At 42.4% G+C, this 6861-nt stretch overlaps 1 long non-coding RNA gene across 2 annotated transcripts; it reads left to right on the top strand.

Annotated features, from left to right (window-relative positions):
- Positions 1-4763: 4763 nt before the first annotated feature.
- On the top strand, positions 4764-6509 carry LOC123334121. Of its 2 annotated transcripts, none has more exons than XR_006551913.2 (3): positions 4764-4935; positions 6150-6307; positions 6453-6509. It is a non-coding gene; the product is annotated as an uncharacterized LOC123334121 (long non-coding RNA). The 2 variants fall into 2 exon arrangements; XR_006551912.2 differs by having other exon boundaries at positions 4764-5403.
- The last annotated feature ends 352 nt before the right edge of the window (positions 6510-6861 follow it).

The raw sequence follows: 6861 nt of genomic DNA, 5'->3' as shown, positions 1-6861 counted from the left end.
TATGCAGAGGACATCATGAGAAACGCTGGGCTGGAGGAAGCACAAGCTGGAATCAAGACTGCCAGGAGAAATATCAATAACCTCAGATATGCAGATGACACCACCCTTATGGCAGAAAGTGAAGAGGAACTAAAAAGCCTCTTGATGAGAGTGAAAGAGGAGAGTGAAAAAGTTGGCTTAAAGCTGAACATTAAGAAAATGAAGATCATGGCATCTGGTCCCATCACTTCATGGGAAATAGATGGGGAAACAGTGGAAACAGTGTCAGACTTTATCTTTCTGGGCTCCAAAATCACTGTAGATGGTGACTGCAGCCATGAAATTAAAAGATGCTTACTCCTTGGAAGGACAGTTATGACCAACCTAAATAGCATATTGAAAAGCAGAGACATTACTTTGTCAACAAAGGTCCATCTAGTCAAGGCTATGGTTTTTCCAGTGGTCATGTATGTGAGAGTTGGACTGTGAAGAAGGCTGAGCGCCGAAGAATTGATGCTTTTGAACTCTGGTGTTGGAGAAGACTCTTGAGAGTCCCTTGGACTGCAAGGAGAGCCAACCAGCCCATTCTGAAGGAGATCAGCCCTGGGATTTCTTTGGAAGGAATGATGCTAAAGCTGAAACTCCAGTACTTTGGCCATCTCATGCGAAGAGTTGACTCACTGGAAAAGACTCTGATGCTGGGAGGGATTGGGGGCTGGAGGAGAAGGGGACGACAGAGGATGAGATGGCTGGATGGCATCACCGACTCGATGGACGTGAGTCTGAGTGAACTCCGGGAGTTGGTGATGGACAGGGAGGCCTGGCGGAGAAGGCAATGGCAACTCACTCCAGTACTCTTGCCTGGCAAATACCATGGACGGAGGGGCCTGGTAGGCTGCAGTCCATGGGGTCGCTAGGAGTCGGACATGACCGAGCGACTTCACTTTATTTTTTCACTTTCACACATTGGAGAAGGAAATGGCAACCCACTCCAGTGTTCTTGCCTGGAGAATTCCAGGGACGGGGGAACCTGGTGGGCTGCCATCTATGGGGTCGCACAGAGTCGTACACAACTGAAGTGACTTAGCAGTAGCAGCAGGGAGGCCTGGCGTGCTGCGATTCATGGGATTGCAAATAGTCGGACATGACTGAGCGACTGAACTGACTGAGGAGTTGAAAGGAATTGATGAAAAAGAAGGACATCTTTAAGTTTCATCTTTCTCCTCACCCCCATTTTAAGTGTCCAGAGTGAAGTGAAGTGAGTGAAAGTCACTTTTCTTCCAAGGAAAAGGAAAGTGAAAGTAGCTCAGTCATGTCTGACTCTTTGCAACCGTATGGACTGTACAGTCCATGGAATTCTCCAGGCCATAATACTGGAGTGGGTAGCCTCTCCCTTCTCCAGGGGATCTTCCCAACCCAGAGATGGATCCCAGGTCTCCCTCATTACAGGCAGATTCTTTACCAACTGAGCTATCAGGGAAGCCCCTAAGTGCCCAGATGTTCCCACTGAAACGAGGACCAATTGGTGTCAGTTGACAATGGCAAGGCAGAGTCAAGATAATGGGTTCATCTTGGGTCTAGACCTGTTCTAAGTTTCGTCATCATACTGCACTGCAGAGAAGAAAGTATAGGTTGAGAATTACAAAGTCTGAATTCCGGTCCCTGCTGTGCCACTAACTCACTGTGTGACCTTGTACAAGCCATACCTCTTCTCTGAGCATCTAATTGCTAATATGTAAGATGAAAGCATTGGGTAGAAGGGCTTAAAGATACATTCCTACTCTAAACTTCTATGAAACATCAGACTTTAGCCAACTGGCCCCTAGTCACAGACGCATATCAAAGCATCGTTATTCACTCTAGGGATGGAAAAGGACCATCTAGTGCTCTAGTCCATTTCCCCACAAGAACCTGAAGTCCTGCAATAACCTCCAGAAGCAGCTCTTTCAATTCAGTTCTTACATATCTTTTTCCTAACAGGCCACAAAAGAAAAACTACCTGCTTGCTCATTCACAAATTCAATCAGAGGAGTATAGACTGCCAAAGCTGAAAGTACTCATTGTCTCCCTCATTTGGGGAAAATGAGGCCCAGAGAGTGACAAGGTCTTAACCCAAGTTCACTCAGCCAATTACAGGAACATAATAAATTCTCTAGCTGCTATTGCTGCTGCTAAGTCACTTCAGTAGTGTCCGACTCTGTGCGGCCTCATAGATGGCAGCCCACCAGGCTCCCCCGTCCCTGGGACTCTCCAGGCAAGAACACTGGAGTGGGTTGCCATTTCCTTCTCCAATGCATGAAAGTGAAAAGTGAAAGTGAAGTCGCTCAGTCGTGTCCGACTCCTAGCATGGACTGCAGCCTACCAGGCTCCTCTGTCCATGGGGTTCTCCAGGCAAGAGAACTGGAGTGGGGTGCCATTGCCTTCTTCAAAATTCTCTAGTGATACTATCAAAAGATAGATTAATCCTGATCAAATTGTTGAATTTCACAGACAAAGAAACAATTCTTTCTTCAAGAAGTAAAAGCAAGTTACCTATAAGGAGGAATAAAATCAGACTTGTCCACAGCAAAAGTTTATGTCATTCTGAGGGAAAGTGTAACCCCAGGAATATTTTACCCAACTATGTTGTCAGAGAAATAAAAAAATAACAAGTGCTTTAACAATTTAAAGTTGTTAAATCTATTATTAAAATTGAAAGAATTTAAAGAATTTAGAATCCTTCTTGAAAAAAAAAAAAAAGCTTGATGCTGAAACCCAGCATGTCAAAACATGAATGTAAATAAAAGAAGTTATTATGAAACATTGGTGATGAAGATTGCATCTATTTAAATCTAGAACTTAGCCTAAACAATTAGAGGAATTATAGTTGTAAATTAAAATGTATATATTATAAATATTGGTAAAGTAAAAATTATTGCTGTTTAGTTGCTAAGTTGTGTCCAACTCTTTTGAAACCATGTGGACTGAAGCCTGCCAGGCTCCTCTGTCCATGGGATTCTCCAGGCAAGAATACTGGAGTGAGTTGTCATTTCTTCCTCCAGAGGATTTTCCTGACCTAGAAACTGAACCTGCATCTCCTACATCGGCAGGCAGATTCTTTACCACTGAGCACCAGAGAAGCCCATAGTAAAAATAATGAATAACAAAAATTAGGTGTAGGAGAGGAGATGGGAGAAGTATAGATTACTGATCATCTTTATGATAGACAATAGTCAATATTGTTTAACATTAAAATGTGTAGTTTTAAAAAATAACTCCAATTATTTTCATAATCTTTTATAACTTATTCATAAATCCATTAGTCATTTTACTTGTTAAATTAACTTCCATAAGGCTTTTTAATTAAATATTTTATTTAAAACATCTTGCTCAGCGTGAGCCCTTTAAATGGTTTCTCTATGCCAATTATCCGGTATAAATACATATAGAGATGTTCAGAATGATTTTCACCATAAGTTAAAGATGTTATTTTGAGTGTTAGAATTAAGAGTGATATGTTACTTTCTTCCTGGTATTTTTTCTGTATTGCTTGAATTTTTTATAAGCATATATTACTATTTTTAAATCATGACAAAATTACTGTTCTAAAAAACTGGAGAGGGAGTTTGGTTCTGAGGAAATACTCCCTAACTTTGGAAAAACAGATTCTGTCAATAATATCAATATTAAAAGTTATTTTCATTGAGTGCCTACATCATGATAAGGATTTTTCATACAGTATCTTTATTGCTCACCACAACTCTAAAGGCTAAGTTGCAGATGAAGCTCAGGATGATAGCCTTTTGCCCAAAGTCACATATCCCCAGAAGATCAAAACCTCTCTGGTTCTTTCCATTGAGCCACCACTGTGTGCATAATAATCAGAGTTAATTCACTGTACTACAACTTTCTCTTTGAATTTCCACAGCCTTAGATTATTTTCTGGATACTTGATGACAAACAATGAGGCATCCTCAAAAAGACAGAGAATAAAGTTGCCCCTGAAATAAAATCCACTCTCCATAAGTGAAATTAAACATCTGTAGGAAACTAAGAGCCTGTGTGTAAAACTGTCAGAGAAGTTTGGAAACACTCAAAACTCTCAGACCAAGATGCCAAGGTGATCTGGAAGTGTTCCTAGAAACTGACTGCAATTTAATGAGTGGAAATCATTTTCAACTGTACTATATCCTGTTTGGAGAACATCTGTGTGAATAGAAAAACAAGAATGGTCAACCACGGAAACCTGAAAAGGTAAAGTCACAGGTGTCTCTCCAGGTACTACCCGGGGGTAAGAAATTTTAGCTAAGCAATGTTAACAATATGATTTTCTTGACAAGACCTAGAAAACAGCCCTTTGCTGCATATTAGACTTGCCTCAGCTACTCTTAAAGTAAGATTCCTATTTGGGCTTGGCCATAACCAACTGAAAGAGCTTCCCTGGTGGCTCAGTGGTAAAGAATCCGTCTGCAATGCAGAAGACATAGGAGACGCAGGTTCGATTTCTGGGTCAGGAAGATCCCTTGGAAGAGGAAATTACAAGCCACTCCAGTATACTTGCCTGGGAAATCTCATGGACAGAGGAGCCTGGAGGGTTACAGTCCAGGGGGTTGCAAAAAGTTGAACACAACTGAGCACAGCACAGCAAGGTGCATAACCAACTGAATCAGAATCTCGAAGAGAGGGCCCAAGCATGAGTGCTTAAGAAATCTCCCCAGATGCTTCTAAAGTGCAATCAGGGTTGAGAAACAGCTGAAATGAGTAGAGTGATGGAGAGGTCTCTCTTGAGATTGACTCACACCCTTTCCTCCGATTCCAGACCTACCACCAGGCTACCCTCTGATACTTGGCTCCCCATTAGAAAATGCATGGATCTTCTGATGTGAATATTCTGGTCTGTTTTGCAAATTAAATTGGCTTTGAAAATAGCACTTTCTTTTTGAGAATTACTAAATGGACCCCTGGTTTATGCATCAGGTATAGTGATCTTTGTTAATGTGGGTCTGAGATATGTCTCTAATCTGAGAGATGTAGTCATTGTCAAGTGCCATAAACATCAAAGTTCTGAGCCTGTCAGGATGCTGGACCCTGGTAATGTACCAGTCTGTGAAAATGAATCCAGGTGACCAGCAGACCTTTCCTGGGACCACATTCTTAGCTCCACTGCAGGCCTTTTTTTCTCCAGAGCCAGATTATAAGCTTCTTAAGAACACAGACCCACTGGTTAGGATTCTGGTCTTTCACTGCTGTGGCCTGGGTTGGATCCCTGTTGGGGGAACTGAGATCCTGCAAGCAGCAAGCACGGCAAAGAAAAAAAGAGCACAGACATGGCTTCTCCTTTTTCATCTCCCACCTCTGCCTAGCACAGGGCTGGGCAGTTTAAGAAACTTCCAAAAGAGATTGAGAATATCAATGAAGAAACTAATGAATTCAGTGCATGTGGGGGTATGTCTCTGTGTTGTGGAACCTTGTGTCCAATCTCTATCCTTAGATCAGGAGGCCACTTCTCACCTCTGAGCCTCCTCTTTATATTGGGAGACTCCTTGAGTCTTGGTGGAAGGCAGAGCCTTATCGAGTCAGAAAACACAAGATGATTGTTTCCCCAGCGTCATTTGCAACTAAGTAAGGGCTTGTGTCCTCCAATCAGACATAGTCACCCCAAACTTTGAATCTGGGGCTGGTGACCCAGAGGAGGAGGGGCCACAGAAAATCCATTCTGGTGGCAAAGTGGGAGCAGCAGCAGGCATGCTGAGTTTCTGGAGGGTGGGGACCGTGGCAGCATACAGGATTCAGAGATGGCAATTCCACTGGTCCCGGCAGCAGTGCTCTCACCAGACTGGCTCGGTGATGTGGTTTGTGTTGTGGGTTAGTTACTCACCGCCTCACCTTTTCTCACTGCTGTGTATTTTCCGTGCCTTTGCTGTGATTCTGTGAAATCCTCAATGGCCCTCCCACCTCCACCTTTTTAATGTGCTTTTAATAATTTGTTTTCCTGCTGAAATCAATGAGTCAGTTTCTGTTGCTTGCTGCTTAGAACCCTGTTATGGGCTGAATTCTGTCTTCTGTGAAACTTCCTATGTTGAAGTACCTCAGAATGTGACTATATTAGGAAACAGAGCCTTTAAGGATGTGATTAAGTTTAAATGAGTCCGTTAAGATAGGCCTAATTCAATCTGTCCTTCTGAGAGAAGGAAATCTGGACACAAGGTCACTGTGGGCATATGTGGACAGAGGGACCACCGTGTGAGGATACAATGAGAAGGTGGCCACTTGTAAGACAAGGAGAGAGGCCTCAGGAGAAACCAGACCCTACAGATACCTTCATCTTGGACTTCTAGCTTCCAGAAGTGTGAGAAAACAAATTTCTGTTCTTTTTTTTTTTTAAATTTTTTTTAGATGTGGACCCTTTTTTTGAAGTCTTTATTGAGTTTGTTACAGTACTGCTTCTAGTTTTTTGGTTTTTATTTTTAATGTTTTGGTTTTTTGCCCGCAAGGCATGTGAGATCTTAGCTCCCCAACTAGGGATCAAACCTGTACCCTCCTGCATTGGAAAGCAAAGTCTTAACCACTGTACCACCAGGTAAGTCCCTAAATTTCTATTCTTGAAGCCATCTAGTCTGTGGTGTTTTATTAAGCAGCCCTAGCAAACTAATACAAACCCTAAATACATTTAGTGATTGATCAAATATTGTATGGTCAGTTACAAACCAGGCATTGGAACAAGATTACTACATGTAAACAGAGCAAGATGAGAAGGAAGAGTCAAGATGCGAAGCCAAGCAGGACCCCAGGAAAGAATAGACTAGGTGGTACAAAGCAGCAGGCAGGAAGGGAAGCCTAGAGGAATACTCTAACTCCAGTTGAAGTGTTTATATGGAACCAAACTGACCCTTTGGTGTCAAG

Source organism: Bubalus bubalis, chromosome 6 (assembly GCF_019923935.1).
Source record: "Bubalus bubalis isolate 160015118507 breed Murrah chromosome 6, NDDB_SH_1, whole genome shotgun sequence".
Taxonomy (NCBI): domain Eukaryota; kingdom Metazoa; phylum Chordata; class Mammalia; order Artiodactyla; family Bovidae; genus Bubalus; species Bubalus bubalis.
Note: the sequence above shows the minus strand (reverse complement) of the source record. Positions and strands in the feature narration are given on the sequence as shown.